General features: G+C 45.9%; 1 pseudogene; it reads right to left on the reverse strand.

Moving 5' to 3' along the window:
- Positions 1 to 12,587: 12,587 nt before the first annotated feature.
- Positions 12,588 to 16,246, reverse strand: LOC112625184 (annotated as a pseudogene).
- Between the last annotated feature and the right edge of the window lie 1,296 nt (positions 16,247 to 17,542).

Raw genomic sequence — 17,542 nt, forward strand, 5'->3', positions numbered from 1 at the left:
CATTTCTAATGGAGGGTCCCACCTTGCGGCTCTTTCGGCTTCAGTATCCGCTTGGCGATTCCCTTCTATTTCCCTTTCCTTTCCTTTCTGATGACCCGGGCAGTGTTAGACTGCCACCTCTTTAGGTTTCAGTACAGCCAATAATAATCTCCTGATGGCTTCCTGGTGTTTGATAGGTGTTCCCTTGGAAGTTAGGAGTTCCCTTTCTCTCCACATTGCTGCGTGGGCACAGAGAACTAGGTAAGCATACTTACAGTCTATATATATATTTACCCTTTTTCCTTCTCCTAATTCTAGTGTGTAATGGCCCCTGCTTTTGCTAGAATGTCTCTCGCTAACAAAGGAGTGGGGCTTCCTGGCATAATTAGAAAGGCATGTGAAAAGAGTAAAGTTCTCCAGTCACGACTTAGTGGCTGGGAGAAGTATCTAGTGACTGCCTGTCCTGGGACCCCTCAGATAGTGACAGATTTGGAGGACAATTGTCCGGGACAGGAGAGTAAGACTGAGAAGGCTGCGCCAGTGTCCAGGAGGCAGTTAACCTCCTGGCCCTCAATGGTCAAGCATACCCAGGGCGTAATGAGGGTGATGGCATGGGCTGGTGCTTGCCCCAGGCACCCTCAGTCCTGCTGCTGGACCATCTGGTTAGTGGCTTCTGACTGAGAGAACCTTCGTCCCCTGCAGCAGTGGGCCTTCCAGTGATTCCCTTGACTTAAGGGGCATGGACAAGGGGGCGGATTATTTTTATTCAGACAGTCTTTTTTAAAGTGTCCTTAAGCCCTATTAGGCATTTGATTTGCCCAGCCTTTCCCTGTTCCAGAGGCTGCAAAGTCCACTTGCCTGAGGGCCATGATTAAAGCAGTGGCCTTTTTCTTATCCCATTTATCCCATTCTGCCTGCTCCTCCTGATCTCTATTATAAAAAACTAAGGCTGCCAAGTTCAATAGGGTTTCTAAGTTTTGCTCCGGGCCTAAGGCAGGCTTTTGAAGTTTTTTTCTAATGTCTGCAGCTGACTGAGTGATAAACTTATCCTTTAAGATAGTTGGCCTTCAACAGAGTCAGGTGACAGAAAGGTATGCTTCCTCAATGCCTCTCTTAGTCTCTCCAGAAAGGCAGTAGGATTTTCTTCCTTTGCCTGTGTTACTGACATCATTAACATCCATCAGTGGACATCATTGAATAATTTATAGGCTTCTTCCTAGTTTTCCTTAGTCCTTCTGTCATACAAGTTAGTAAATGTCTGTGGCACCAATCTCCGTGTTCTGATTCTGCATCCCAATGAGGGTCTACACTGGGAACTGCCTGCTTACCTGTGAGGAATTGTTCTTTTTCCTCTGTTGTCATCCAGTCTTTGACCTGACTGAGGTATCAGAGATCGCCAAACTCTCGGACTGCAGTTATGGCGGCCCTTCTCTCATTTAGGGTTAGTGTCTGATCTAGCAGTAACATTATATCTCTCCATGTGAGATCAAAGGATTGTCCTAACCCTTGTAAAACATCAACATAGCCATAAGGGTTATCAGAGAATTTACCGAGATCTATTTGAATTTGCTTCAAATCTGAGAGGGAAAAAGATACATGCGCTCTGACTGGGCCAAATTCTCCAGAATACATCTTAGGGGCGTTTTTGCCTTGGGGGAACGTTTCCCATCTGAAAAAAGAACATAGGGATGCCAGTACCCCATTCCAATGAGCATTAGTCCTAGAGCATCCTCTATGGTCCTCATGCTTATTCCTTTCCAGGGTGCATAACCACATGTGGACCACTGCTTATCAGATTAATTATGCTCACCAATGTAGCAGTCCTGCACCCCTTTTCCCACCTTTCTTGACCACAAGAAAGGGGTCCGGGCTGCTGGATTCTAGTGGTCCTTTACCAGCACACCCAACATTGCCTTTGTGCTCAGGGGTGAGTCCTAGAGCTGGGCTGGGTTCCTGAGTATTTCATAACAACCCAGCTGCCCCATCAAGATGCATCCCCATAAACAACAGTTCTTATGCAAATTCATTTCAGAGAGGGTGTCGGTAACCTTTTGAGTCAGGATTGAGATCGTTTTTTGATTCTGTAAGTACTTTAAGGCTTTGGCTGAGTGCAAACAGCTCACACGTTTGAGCAGACCAATTATTAAGCAATTCTCCTAACTCTGCTTCCACAAGAGTCTCCCTGTCAATTATAGCATACCCACTGGGGTTTTTTTCTCAATCACCTGGGAGGAACCATCTAATCATCCTGTCCTGAAGGGAGTTCCTCCTGGGTCTGGTCGGACCTCTGTATGGTAATTAAGATTTAAATCCCCTGTTAGGAAATCTGCTGGGTTAAGGGAATTTTCAGCTATTAATGTTAAATTGCCTTTTTCTAACAGAATAGGGCTACACTTTAAGATTTTTGAGTTAGTAAGCTACCTTTTTGCTTTTTTTTTTTTTTTTTTACTTAGGATAGCTCTGAACTGGTGAGGTGTGCTCACGGTGAGGTTTCCTCTAAGTTATTGTTTTACTATCTTCTGTTAGCAAAGCAGTTGCCACTACAGATTGAATGCATTTGACCCATCCGCGGGTTACTGGGTTAAGAATTTTTGATAGGAAGTCTACGGGCTCGGTGGTCTCAGTGTTTTCAGGCTATGCTCTTGTTTACACTGACAACAAGGTAGTATTAGAATGTTATAGGGTCACGGAGAAGACCTTCAATTATCAATTACAGGTTTTAAATTTACCCTGGCTTTTAAAGGAATAGGGCACACTTTTTTCTTTGCTACTTCTTTTTCTTTCTCTCTTTGACTCCCTCTTTAAGTCTCTCTGCCTTTTTCCCTTCTCTCTCTCTCTCTCTCTTTCCTCTCTGTCTCTCTCTCTCTGACTTACTCAATTTGCTTTCATCCTGATCTATTATGTTGTCATAGACTCAGTTCCAGTTGTTAAAGTACTGGGCCATCAGTTCTAAGGCCCTGGCCAAGGAACTAAGGCTTGGAGATTGCATTGTGGAGGGGTAAGCGGAGTAGAAATTGGGGAAGGAGAGCATCTTACACAATGGGAGAGCAATCTTCCTAGCCATTTACAAACTTGGGAACCTGGCAAGGGTGGTGAGGAACGGGTCCCACATAACTGCCCACGTCAAGAGCTGTATGCCTAAATTGGGAGGGATACCAGGGACAAGACGCTCTGGGTTCATAGCCTAGGGGCCTAAAGATGCAGCATAGAGCTTCCGTAGATTCCTTTGGAGATATAACTTGCTAGAGGAAATGAAAGTCTGAACCATAAGGACCTAGGAAGCAGGGATCGGAGGAAGTAGATTCAGAGGTAAGGAGAATTTTGGGGCTACACTTTCAAAAACGTCACGGTCAGGACCCAGGAGGTATGGGTCAGAAGGAAAGGTAAGGGCACATGCATGGGCGACTGTTGGGTAGAGACTTCTGACTGCACCATAGTCTCAACTGGCTAATGCTGGGAGTTTGGGATACAGTTTTCTGCCTCTAGTCAGCCCTCAGCTTCCCCAGGAAAATTGTGAAAGTGGAAGCTGGTTCCCGGCAGACCAACACTACCAACCCAGAAGCGTTGGGGGTTGTTAGCCCTTCCCAGGAAGCCTAACACCTGAGTCTTTAGTCCGGCAGCCATGCTAATCATTTTTAACCGGCTGACAGGTGCCCGGTATTTTCCTCCAATTCTAAGGAAGGATAGGACAGAATAGCAAGTGAAAGTGGTCCGATATTACTCACTGCTTTGGAGAATCCCCATATGAGGCCACTAAATGTTACGCGCGGGTCTTTTTTCTTAGAGCTCCCAATGGAGGCGGGCCACATCTTGGGAACTCTAAGAACAAAGACCCGCCCATAACAATAGGAGCTTTTTAAGCATGTACTTCAAGAAAAACATTTTTGTGTTTGAAGTTAAAAATAAAAATGAAAGAGTGAGAGACTTCATTTGGGAGCTGACATGTCCTTTTCTCAGAGGTATCAGCACCTGGGAGCCTTTCACCCACATACAACACTCTAGAGTTTACAAAAAATTACTATATTCCATCTCTTCTTTGATCTTTATACCCCTTGAGGTGGTGCAAAATAGAGGCTTGCGTCCCATTTTTCATATAAAAACGCTGAGGCTCAGAAAGACAAAGATAACACACAAAGCTTCAGTCAGAACTGGAACTAGAACATAGGACTCTCAAACCAGTGTTTTTCCCATCACTAAATCACATGTAGGGCTAAGAATACATTAAGACTCCAAAAGATAGAGAATTGCTCAATGCATTCCACCAAGATTAGACCTGACCCACCCCAGAAAGCTAAGCTGCTCTGGGGCCCTGGGGTGGAGAACTCAAGAAAGAGAATGATGCCTACATCTGCACATCTGAGCTCCAATCCAAACTCGGCCAGTTATAGAACCTCACTTTCTGAGCCTCAGCTTTTTCTGCTATAAAATGGAACTACGGAAGGCACCAAAAAGATCAGGATAAGGGCAGAACTGCACTCTAAATGCAGGAGTGCCTGGCAGGTGGAAAGCACTCATTGACTTTTAGTTTAAGCACATGAGTAATATGTTGTGTTTCACTGTGTCTCCTCCGTGGTGTTTCAGTCATGGCTCCAGATCCTGGGGGCTTCTGATCAATCCTTCTGCTAAGTGATGGATGACTAGATGAATGGATGGGTGGATGAAAGTATGGATGGAAACATGGATGGATGGATGAATGCTCAGGAGACCAGAAAGAAGTAAACAGAGAGTCAAAATGAGAATGAGGAGATGACTGAAGGATAAAGAGTTGATTTATGAGACAGAGGCATGGTCTGCAATCCTCCTATCCCCACCCAGCCCCACCAACACCTGCCTTGGGGTAGCAGTGGCACGTGCTTCAGATGATATCCCCAGTCACCATGACAGAGCTACAGAAGGTGCCATAGACCTGAGGCTGATCATGGCTCATGAGAAACGTCCTGAGAGCCAGCAGAAAAAAAACCCAGCAGCACAATAAAGTCGATGTTGAAGCTCTTCTCATCTGCCATGGCTGCTTGGCCAGGCCATAGACTCTGCACCCCTGGCAGAGGGGGTGCATGTCATCCAGCATAAACACCCAGACAGGCTCACAGGGAAGGACAAAGCTCTGCGATTGCTGCCAATTGAGGCTTAAAGTGTTTTTTGGTTTTGTTTTTTTGTTTTTTTGTTTTTTTTTTTATTTTTTGAGACAGAGTTTTGCTTTTGTTGCCCAGGCTGGAGTGCAGTGGCTTGATCTCAGCTCACTGCAACCTCCACCTCCTGGGTTCAAGGGATTCTCCTGCCTCAGCCTCCTGAGTAGCTGGGATTACAAGCATGGGCCACCATGCCCAGCTAATTTTTTTGTATTTTTAGTAGAGACGGAGTTTCTCCATGTTGGTCAGGCTGGTCTCGAACTCCTTACCTCAGGTGATCCATCCACCTTGGCCTCCAAAAGTGCTGGGATTACAGGCGTGAACCACCACACCCAGCCAAGGCTTAAAGGGAAAACAAGACCCCCTCAGGTCCAAACCCAGTGCCTGGGCCCACAAGTTCAGCATGGCAAGAGGCAGCACACTTCAGTGAACAATTGCACCCACCCACCCACTCACCTTCTCTCCTCACCCTCCTGCCTTTTCTGTGGTCTAAGCAGTCCTGTAAGGCATGTATGAATATGAGTGAGAGAGTATCCTGGCCCGCGGGATCGTCACTGCAGGCCCTGGAGGAGGGAGTGGGAATTTGGGGAACAAGAGATACGAGAAATGGAGACAAGACAGTGCTCTAATCAAGTCTCTCTTTTAATGGCGGTAATGCAGTGCCTTATATACACTTGGAGGGGAAGGGGTTGGGCCAGAGGCGAAAATGATCTCATCGCGGAGGGTGTGGCCAGATAGGTATTGGGTTCTCTGGTCGAACATCATGTGGCGCCTGCGCTGTCAGGTAGCAATTTTCGCAGGCGCGGGAAAAATGGGTGAAGAAGAAGCAGGAAGAGCGCCATCTTTTATGAGGTATTAATACAGGGGAAAAGGCAAAGATAGGGAGGAGGTGTAAGGTGGAAATGAATAAAGCTCAGGCGTTTTTAATCGTCAATTATTATTCGCTATGGCCGGGGCGTGCAGCTCCGGACAGGTCCCCCTTTTAATTGTTTTATGATGAGAAAACGACCCCTCGGGAACTGCGCCTGTCTTAGGTTGGGTCAACTCATCCCCACCTTCTAGACCCGTCATGGGATAAGGCAGCAGCAAAGGCGGCCCTCCTGTCTTAGGCTCCAATGGGGATAGTGTCCTCTTACCCGTCATTGACTGTCCAGTTCAGCACACAGGGGAGGTGGTCCTATTAAGGCAAATAAGACTCACCATTTTCAGTCATCTCAAGGCGATGATAATGGACCTGTATAGGTTTGGCCTGAAAGGCCTCGATTTGTTGTCTGACGAATGCCATGAGCTTATTAAGGATTATAGGCCCGAGAGTGAAAAAGAGTAGAAGAGTAAGTAAAGGACCAAGAAATGGCAGGAGATAGGGGAGGAGTCCATCGAGTCCAGTCCACAATGGATTAGCGGCCAGACCTTTTCTGCGCTTTTCTAGTTCTTCTTGTAAAGTCTTGATCTTATCTCTGACGATTCCGGATTTGTTGGCGTAAAAACAGCACTTTTCATTTCCATGACTGGTCTGGCATTAGGTAAGTTGTCTTGCCCGAGCAAGTCACCTGGGTAATTCTGTCTGACGGAGGTTCAGATATTTGTCTCCCTCTGCAGTCACAAGGCTGGCCGTATCGTCTTCGTATTAATTCTCTTGCTTTACGAGGGTCACCAAAACCTGCATAGACTGTCACTATGCTATATAAAGCGATTACTTTCCAAAGGAATCTCATGTTAGGCTTCATTTTCTGAAAAACAAAAAGGAAGAAACTTCTCAGGGAGATTTATCTTCCCTGGACTGACAATGGTTATGATTTATTTGTCTTACCAATCTTTCAGGCAGCCATCTGGCTGCATCATTTTTTTGTGAGAAGATGCATACTGAGCCTCTTCCCCGAATTAAAACTGGATCGGGGCCATGCCATGAATTATCAAGTGGGTCTTTCCATTTTACCATTGCAAACTGTTTTTGAGATTCAGGATGCCAGAAACGATCGGCAGCAGATTTTCCATGACTATCCAAATTTAAAAAATTAAGGATAAACAGGGCATGATTGAGTATGTTTCTAGGGGTACCCTTCACGGGGTACCAGCTCCCCCCTTTTAATTTTGTGATAACAGTTTTTAATGACAGATGAGCTCTTTCTACTATACCTTGTCCTTGGGGATTGTAGGGAATGCTTGTGGTATGTTTAATTTGTAGGGTATTACAGAATTGTAAAAAGGTTTTGGCTATATAACCAGGGCCATTATCTGTTTTGATTTGTTTGGGTATTCCTAAGATAGAAAAGCAATGTAATAAATGAGCTATGACATGTTTGGTGGCCTCTCCTGTTTGGAGAGTTGCAATAATGAATCCACTATAGGTGTCTATGCATACATGGATATATTTTAGTTGACCGAATTCTAAGTGGTGAGTAACGTCCATTTGCCAAATTTCGTTGGGGATGAGTCCTCGGGGGTTGACTCCCAGAAGGGGAACAGGTAAATACGTTATGCAATTGGCGCATTGTTTAACTATTTGTCGAGCTTGTTCTCTGGTAAGTTTAAACATAAGCCTTAAGGTTTGGGCGTTTAAATGATGTAAGGCATGTGCTTTTTGTGCTTGTTGTAAATTGTCTGTAGTGACTGTGGCTATAGTTTTTGTTGCCACGTCGGCTGTTGCGTTACCTTGTGTTAAAGGTCCCGGTAATCCTGAATGTGCTCTGATATACCCAAGAAAAAAGGGAGTAGTCCTTTTCTGAATAAGTTGTTGACATTGTAAAAATAGGTTAGCTGTGCCTGAAATATGTTTAATTTGAGGCACGGTCTCTAAGAGGGGTATTGAATGAGCCAGGTAGGCGCTGTCTGTGTAAATGTTAAGTGGCTGACAAGGAAAAGCTGATAATGCTGCGATTATAGCTTGCAACTCGACCAGCTGAGCTGATGTATAAGTGGTCTGGAATTTAACGACTACATTATTGTAAGTGTAAGCGGCAAGTCCTGTGGAAGATCCATCAGTGAAAATTAGTAATGCGTCATTGAGGTTCTTTACTGGTGATATGGGGAAACACAAACGCATGAAGTTTGCAAAATTGAATGAGTTTGTTAGGTGGGTAATGGTTGTCAATTGTGCCAGTGTAAGAAGCGCAAGCAATTGGCCAGGCTTGCGTATTTTGTAACAGCCAATGGATGTGTGATTGAGTGTAGGGCTGTATAATGGTAGAGGGTTCTATTCCAAAGTACTTTCTACTGTTTTCTCTTCCCAAGATAATTAGACCAGCTATGGCATCATAATAAGGCAACAAAACCTTTTTAGGGGAGGAGGGCAGGTGTACCCACATAATGGGATTGTTCTGCCAGAATAAGCCAGTAGGGGTCATTGTTGTGTTAAAAATAATGAATATTAATGGCTGAGAATAATCAATACTGGTAACAAATTGTGTTGCAATGGCATATTCTACCTTTTGGAGTGCTATTAATGCTTCTTTAGTAATGGACCTGGGAGATTTTGGATTAGAGTCTCCTTTTAATATATCGAAAAGAGGTTTTAACTCTCCTGTAGTGAGTTTTAAGTATGGCCGAAGCCTCATTATGTGTCTTATTATATGGAGGCGGGTATGAAGTAAAGGGAGGCAAATCAGGGTTGTGATATTTAGCTGCCTCTTTCTCTAAATCATCCCAATTTATCTCTGATTGATTAGGCTTAATAATTTCCTCCTCTTTTTGAAGCATCTGTAAAATTGGGTATTTTTGTTTGTTTTCGTGTGGCATTTCTTTATCTGTTACAGAAGGAGACTTGATTTCCTCATGATCACTTTCGGGGGAAATGAGATCCTCCTCCGTATCTTGCGGAGGCTTTGTGAGGTTAGAGCGGGAGCTAACCTTTAAAATATGCTCTGTCTGAGCGACCGCAGCCATGACTTGCGGATCGGCCTCCTTCTTATCTATTAAATCTCTAATGAGGTTCCAATAAGAGAAAGCGGTCACAGGAATTTTTTCTGGCCCAAAAGTATTATAATAGTCCTGAAGACAATCCCCTACTCTACGCCATATTTTGATATCAATAGTTCCTTCCTGTGGGAACCAAGGGCAAGTATCTTTTACAAAATCAAAAAATTTAAACAAATCATTACCTTTAACCTTTACTCCTCGTATCTTTAAAGCCTCTTTTAATTGTCCTACATAAATTTGATGCTGACTTAATTCTTGTCCCATTTCGGATGCGCCACTTACCTTCGATTCTGACGCGGCAGGTTCCCGCGGTGATCGAAAAAGTTTAATTTCTTTTGTCTTTGTTAACAGTCGACCGTCCTTTGGCGTCCTCTTCCTCACAGAGTCCCTCGTTTCCAGGTCCCTGTTCGGGCGCCACGTATCCCGGCCCGCGGGATCGTCACTGCAGGCCCTGGAGGAGGGAGTGGGAATTTGGGGAACAAGAGATACGAGAAATGGAGACAAGACAGTGCTCTGATCAAATCTCTTTTAATGGCGGTAATGCAGTGCCTTATATACACTTGGAGGGGAAGGGGTTGGGCCAGAGGCGAAAATGATCTCATCGCGGAGGGTGTGGCCAGATAGGTATTGGGTTCTCTGGTCGAACGTCATGTGGCGCCTGCGCTGTCAGGTAGCAATTTTCGCGGGCGCGGGAAAAATGGGTGAAGAAGAAGCAGGAAGAGCGCCATCTTTTATGAGGTATTAATACAGGGGAAAAGGCAAAGATAGGGAGGAGGTGTAAGGTGGAAATGAATAAAGCTCAGGCGTTTTTAATCGTCAATTATTATTCGCTATGGCCGGGGCGTGCAGCTCCGGACAAGAGAGTATGCAGGAAAGAGAGAAAGGAAGGTCACCAGGGCTGGGCCCAGCCAAGGTTTTGACATCACCTTATTTGCCTACTATAGGGATGAACTAGGTGGACACGTGGCCGTATTATTACACTATATTAATACAAATACACCTTCCAGCCCTGGGAAGCAGCATACAATTCTGCAGCCAAGAGATGTTAGAATGCTGCTGGAGGATTCCAGGATCTCACAGGCTAGATTTCAGAGTTCTGAATTTTAGACTTTTCAAGGACATGTGCCCATCTGGGGTTCAGGCATAATCGACTATATTTACTGATGGTGACTGTGTGCATGCCACCAAAACATGTTACACTATTAACTCACTTAAAGGACTCCATGAGGCAGATACTGCTATCTTGACTTTACAGAGGACACTGAGCACGGGCAAGTAACTTGCACGTGGTCACACAGCTGGAAATAGCAGAGGAGCTGGGATGTGAAACCAAGTTTGTGTACTTAGACATAGCGCAGTCCTGCTTCATTGCAGAACAAGCTTCTGTGTGTGAGCTCTGATGGCAAGGCAAGCTGGCTGGTCTAGATCCTGGCTCCTCTACTCTGGGGCAGAATGGTTGATCAAGTGACCTGCTGTGCTTCATTTTCCTCCTCTGTAAAATAGGCATAATAACAGTGCCTCCTAGATTTGGAACTGTCTTTGGGCCTAGCCTTTTTGTGTTCCCCTATACCCTTCACATTCTGTGCACCATCCAGGCCTGGTTTTAATGAGCTCCTCCCATTCCCCAGCACAGCTCTGGTAAATTAATGTCTGTGCAGCATGTGAATGACTGATAGCAAATAACTCAATTTCCTTGCAGCCTAATCCAGAAAGATGCCTTCCTAAGAATAGTATTCTAACTTGGGATTTTAGTCCTGGGGACAGGCTGATAAGAGCAATAAGATTCGTTTACAGGATTACAGGAAAATAAGAACTATCCGTGTCTCTAAAACAGAATGTTCACTTGGAGTGTTGATGGGGTTAAATCGCTGATGCAGGATAAAAGGCTTTCATTTGGCTCAGTGACTTGCTGGGTTTGGGGATTTTCCTCTTCTTGGTCATCACCTCCTGCCTCCTGCGCCTGCATTGTGGTGCTTGTTCCCCTAACCCCACACCTGTGCTCACACCATGCCTTCTGCCTGGTAGTCCTACCCACAGACCTGTTTTGTTTTTTCTTTTCCTAGACAAGCTCAGAATGATCTTTAATATGCCAGTCAATATTAATAAAACACAAGTCAAAGACAAGAGCAAACATATTTTAGATCAAAATTGTGAGAAAACAATGGACAAATTCTATTTCTTTTTGCAAAATCTGCTTGCCAGTATTACTAGTCAAATGGCTAATCATAGATACAATGTATTTTGTGAAAGACTTAGAATGTCCGAAGTAATTCTAGCATTTCAAACAGCTGTGTAGCAGATTACCAAGATCAGTTTATATACACAAACACTGCAGACGAACCTGGCAAGACCTTAAACATCAGAATAACAGTACAATCGTATACAAAATTGGGGAGGAGGGAGGAGGGTTTTTGCTGTTGTTGTTGTTGTTGTTGTTTGTTTTTGAGACAGAGTCTCACTCTATCCCAGGCTGGAGTACAGTGGTGCGATCTTGGCTCACTGCAACCTCTGTCTCCTGGGTCCTGATTCAAGCAATTCTTGTGCCTCAGCATTCCACGTAGCTGGGATTACAGGCGTGTGCCACCATGCCCAGCTAATTTTTGTCTTTTCAGTAGAGACAGCCTGTTGGCCAGGCTGGTCTTGAACTCCTGACCTCATGATCCACCCGCCTTGGCCTCCCAAAGTGCTGGGATTACAGGTATGAGTCACCATACCCAGCTAGTGTTTTTCTTTCTTTTTTTTTTTTTTTAGAGTCAGACAAGTACAATACCAGAAAAAATTAACAAACTCAGTAATTATTATTTGGCATTAATACAAAATTCCAAAGGCGAGGGGAAGATGCATTTTTTAAAAATTCACCAGCTTTAAAGTTCAAAGGAAAAAAGGCCAATAGTTGTTTTCATCAAGAGCAGCTGTACATTTCACGTAATTGTTTCAAAAAGAAAGACTATTAACAACAGTGTCTGTTTAATGCTGCAAGTTTACAGCAAAGACAAAACTAAATAGCAAATTCACAAGGCAATACTTCCACAGAACTATCATCCCATGTCTCATGCAGTGCCTAAAAGATGCTCTCAATTGGATATACAAGTATAATTCACATTAAAAAAAAAAAGAAGAAATGTAAATTTGACACACAGATACATTAAAGGCTGAGTAGTAATGAGTGGTTTTAGCATTTGCCTTTTTGAGAGGAGAATATGTTTGTCATCAAGCACTTGAATCCTTTCCCCAGGTCACTACAGGAAAAGATATTTTCACTAAAGTGCATCAGCACACTGAGAGCAACACACCACCACAGTGGCTAATTTTGGAAAGGCTGCTGTAACCTCCACTAGTGACTGACATTTAACAGAAGACAGATTGGTAAGTACACAAAAGCCTGAAAAAGCTGTGGTCAAAGTACAGCTTTCAATTGTAATTCACAAGTAAAAGTCCTAATCAGTAAAACTACTGACACCAAAGAGAGATTAATTGCAAATTGAATTCTAGCAGTGATTTCAACCTAGCTTGCTTTTGTCACAGTGTTATTTTGGTGGGGTGGTTAGGTAGGAAATGAGTAGCTTAGTATACTGGAAGGCTGATAGGGCACTTCATTTTCTTTCTAAGAAGTCAAGATGTTGTGTTCCTCTGCATGGTGGACCTAGTGGCCTCTGATCAGTTAAGAGTGCTCCTTCCTCAGCTGCAGCCTTCTCTGTCTGTGCTTTCATGATTTCTTTAGGTAAAAGTGTATTTTTGGACTTCTCAACATTCAGTTCTATACATAACTGTTCTCTCTCTAGAAGCAGGCAGCAACATTGAATGCTTTATCAGGGCAATTGCTGAAGGTCTTCTCTCTGGATCTGGACGAATCATAAATTTGAGCAACTCTGTAAATTCTTGGAAAAGCCTGTGTAGTATCTGAGGTAATCTATTCTATCTGATTCCATGCCATTGGTCTCCATTCCTGGGAAGAGATTCTGCACCAGCAGCACATGCCACTGTGAGGGCAAGTACAAGATATCTGCTTTTAGTAGCTGATATAGTTCTTCTGTAAAACTTCATTTCCAAAAAAAGGACTATCATCCTTTTCAATCTGTGGGCTAGAGATCCTTGTTACATACCCAGAATTACCTGTTTTAAGTATAACTTTGTTGGATGCCCAGTGACATGCTTTGGCTGTGTCTCCACTCAAATCTCATCTTTAATTATAGCTCCCATAATTCCCATATGTTATGAGAAGGACCTGGTGGGAGATAATTGAATCATGGGGCAGTTTCCCCAATATTGTTCTCCTGGCAATGAATAAGTCTCAATAGATCTGACGGTTTTATAAGGGGAAACCTGTTTCATTTGGTTCTCTCATTCTCTCTTATCTGCCGCCACATAAGATGTGCCTTTCGTCTTCCGACCTGAGTGAGAGGCCTCCCCAGCGATGTGGAATGTGAGTCCATTAAACCTCTTTTTCTTTATACATTACCCTGTCTTGAGTATCTCTTTACCAGCAGTGTAAAAATGGACTAATACACTAAACTGGTACAGTTAGAGTCGAGTGCTCCCTTAAAGATACCCAAAAATGTGGAAGCAACTTTGGAACTGGGTAACAGGCTGAGGTTGGAACAGTTTGGAGGGCTCAGAAGAAGACAGGAAAATGTGGGAAAGTTTGGAACGTCCTAGAGACTAGTTGAATGGCCTTGATCAAAATGCTGATGATAATATGAACAATGAAATCCAGGCTGAGGTGGTCTTGGACAGAGATGAGGAACTTGTTGAGAACTGGAGTAAAGGTGACTCCTGTTATGTTTTAGCAAAGAGACTGGTGACTTTTTGGCCCTGTCCTAGAGATTTGTGGAACTTAGGACCTGAGGGAGATGATTTAGGGCATCTAGTGGAAGAAATTTCTAAGCACCAAAGCATTGAAAAGGTGACTTGGATGCTGTTAAAAGCATTTCATTTCAAAAAAGAGACAAGAGAACATAAAGTTCAAAAATTTGTAGCCTGACAATGTGATAGAAAAGAAAAACCCATTTTCTGAGGAGAAATTCAAACCAGCTGCAGAAAGAGTAGCCAAATGTGAATCACCAAGACAATGGGGAAAATGTCTCCAGAGCATGTCAGAGGTCTTCATGGCAGCCCCTCCCATCACAGGCCAGAAGGTCTAGGAGGACAAAATGGTTTAGTGGGCCAGGCCCTGAGCCCTCCTGCTTTGTGCATCCTAGAGACTTGGTGTCTTATGTCCCAGCCACTATGGCTGTGGCTAAAAGGGGCCAAGGTACAGCTTGGGTTGTGGCTTCAGAGGGTGCAAGACCCAAACCTTGGGAGCTTCCACATGGTGTTGAGCCTGCAGCTGCACAGAAGTCAAGAATTGAGGTTTGGGAACCTCTGTCTAGATTTCAGAAGATGTATGGAAATGCCTGGATGTCCAGGGAGAAGTTTGCTGCAGGGGCAAGGCCCTCATGGAGAAACTCTGCTAGGGCAATGTGGAAGGGAAATATAGGGTCAGAGCCCCTACACAGAATCCCTACCGGGGTACCACCTAGTGGAGCTGTGAGAAGAGGGCCATCGTCCTCCAGACCCCAGAATGGTAGCTCCACCAACAGCTTGCACCATGCACCTGGAAAAGCTGCAGACACTCAATACCAGCACAAGAACATAGCCAGGAGGGAGGCTGTACCCTGCAAAGCCACAAGGGTGGAGCTGCCCAAGACCATAGGAACCCACCCACCTCTTACATCAGCATGACCTGGATGTGAGACATGGAGTCAAAGGAGATTATTTTGGGGCTTTAAGATTTGACCCACTGGATTGTGAACTTGCATGGGGCCTGTAGCCCCTATTTTGGGGCCAGTGTCTCCCATTTGGAACAGCTATATTTACCCAATGCCTGTGCCCCCACTGTGTCTAGGAAGTAACTAACTTGCTTTTGATTTTACAGGCTCATGCGCAGAAGGGACTTGCCTTGTCTCAGATGAGACTTTAGACTGTGTGGTTTTTGTTTTTGTTTTTGTTGTTTTGTTTTTTTGACTGAACTTCACTCTTGTTGCCACGCTGGAGTTCAATGGCATGATCTCAGCTTACCACAACCTCCGCCTCCTGGGTTCAAGCGAGTCTTCTGCCTCAGCCTCCCAAGTAGCTGGGATTACAGGCATGTGCCACCACACCCAGCTAATTTTGTATTTTTAGTAGAGACAGGGTTTCTCCATGTTGGTCACGCTGGTCTTGAACTCCCAGCCTCAAGTGATCTGCCTGCCTCGGTCACCCAAGGTGCTGGGATTACAGGCATGAGCCACCACACCCAGCCTGGACTGTGGTCTTTTGAGTTAATGCTGAAACGAGTTAAGACTTTGGGGGACTGTTGGGAAGGCTTGATTGGTTTTGAAATGTGAGGACATGAGATTTAGGAGGGGCCAGAGGTGGAATAATATGATTTGGCTGTTTCCGCACCCAAATCTCATCTTGAACTATAGTTCCCATAATTCTCATGTGTTGTGAGAGGAACCTGGGGGGAGTTAATTGAATCATGGGGGCAGTTTCCCCAATACTTTTCTGGTAGTGAATAAGTCCTCCTGAGAGCTCTGATGGTTTCATAAGGGCAAATCCCTTTCACTAGTTTCCCTCATTCTCTCTTGTCTGCTGCCCTGTAAGATGTGCCTTTTGTCTTCTGCCAGGGTTGTGAGGCCTCCCCAGCCATGTGGAACTGTGAGTCCATTAAACCTCTTTTTCTTTATACATTACCCAGTCTTGGGTATGTCTTTATCAGGAGCCTGAAAATGGATCAATACCCCCAGTCATCTTCATCCCCTTCTTCAGAGGCTGCCTTGGGGATTGAGGTTTGAGACATGGAAATATTACCAGGTTACATGTCCATGTGAATCAAAGACATCGAATGAATATACCTCAAGTACCGGCCAACTTGCAGAAGGAGATCCTTCACCTCTGCTTGTTAAAAGTAACTTGTGATTCTGGAATTTTTACTTGTAGCATCAACTGACCTTCCACCACCACAATATCCATTCTGTGGAAGCATATGAGCATCTGCCCAAGCAGACAAGTGTCAAACTCCGCAAATGCCGTCCGAGCACTGCGTGAGCATACACTTCTCTGAAAGCGTTCTGCTCATCAACAGAGCCAGCCAGTGACTTTTCTGATCGCTTAATGCACCTATCCAGTCTCTCCACAGGCGGCCCCTGGGTCTGCCAGGGGTGCTGGCGTCGGGGTGGCCCTGGCGCTGTCCCTAGCCCCATTCTCCAGCCCGTGCAGCACCATGAGGTGGGACGCCTGGGCGTGTCCTGGGCTGTGGCCCACCTGCGACACCAGCTGCCTGCAGGGCCAGACCCAGCTCCACCCCTCGGGGCTCCGCGGCTCAGGGGGTCGCCCAGGGTGCTGGGCCCGGCTTCCTCTTCGCCGCCCACGGTGTCCGCTGCGGCCCTGGCTTGACCAACGGCTACTGGTCCGGGTGTGGCTCGGGCTCGGGGCGCGCCCCTCCCATCTCTGCAGGGTCCGCGTCCTCGCCGCTGTTGGGCCCCGCCGAGACCCCCGGTGGCCCCGGCTCCAGAGGCTACAGCGTCGCCATCTCCGGGCAGACTGGGGCTGCGCAGCGCGGTCTGGGGTGCGGGCAGCGGGGCCCCCCGGGAGCTGCTGGGAACCGCGGGTCCTGGGGCCGCCCGCCCCGCACAGCTCGGAGCGAGTTTGGGGAGGGAGATACACTCTCAGCCCATCTCGCCGTGCCCGACAGCGCGCATCAGGAGGGCATCAAAGGTGTTTTAGTAGAGTGGCAGTGGACAGCGGCATCCATGCAGAAGGAGCAGCTTGTGGACAGAGTCACAGGCTGGTTAACTGGTGACAAATTCCTGAAGGTGCCTGACAAATTCAAGGAAAACCTGTTCCCAGATCAGCTGGGGTCTGGGTTTTGTGTTCGCCTTTTCTCAATGCTCCAGTGAGGCAGGACAGTGGGGCCAGATTGCACTCAACCATGGTCAAGGGCTCCCCTACAAGCTGGGAAGGACTAACTCCCTTCTCAGCCCAGGGACACAGAAGGTTAGAGCAGCCTGTCCAGTGGGGATTTGAGCTCAGAGAGGGGAAGCCACTGTCTCAGAGTCACAGAGCAGGTCAGTGGCAGGCCCAGGTCCTGGATCCGCAAGCTCTTTGTTTCTGAAGAAATATTCCACCCCAGAGCATGAAAGTTACCTGAGCGCTGACTCCCTGGCAGGTGAGGTCATTTTGCCCATTCTCTCCTTTCACCGTCATTGTGTGTGTGGTTTGTGTAAATGTACCCATCGTATGGTGGAAAACTTAGGCTCAGAGAGAGGCAAAGGCCTGTGCAAGGCGACAGAACTCAGAAGTGCCTGAGCAGAAACAAGGACCAGACAGACTTTCCCTTGACTTTGCTCTAGTCCATCTGGAGGTGGGGCAATTTGTTGGGGGACCAGAGGCCATCAGCAGCCCTCTTGGTGGCCATGTGGGCTCAGGGGAGATGTGCATGAAAAAGCTGGAGGCCATGATGCTTTCACCCTCACTCATTTCTAAAGGGGCAGGAATCT

Source organism: Theropithecus gelada, chromosome 5, assembly GCF_003255815.1.
Source record: "Theropithecus gelada isolate Dixy chromosome 5, Tgel_1.0, whole genome shotgun sequence".
NCBI lineage: Eukaryota > Metazoa > Chordata > Mammalia > Primates > Cercopithecidae > Theropithecus > Theropithecus gelada.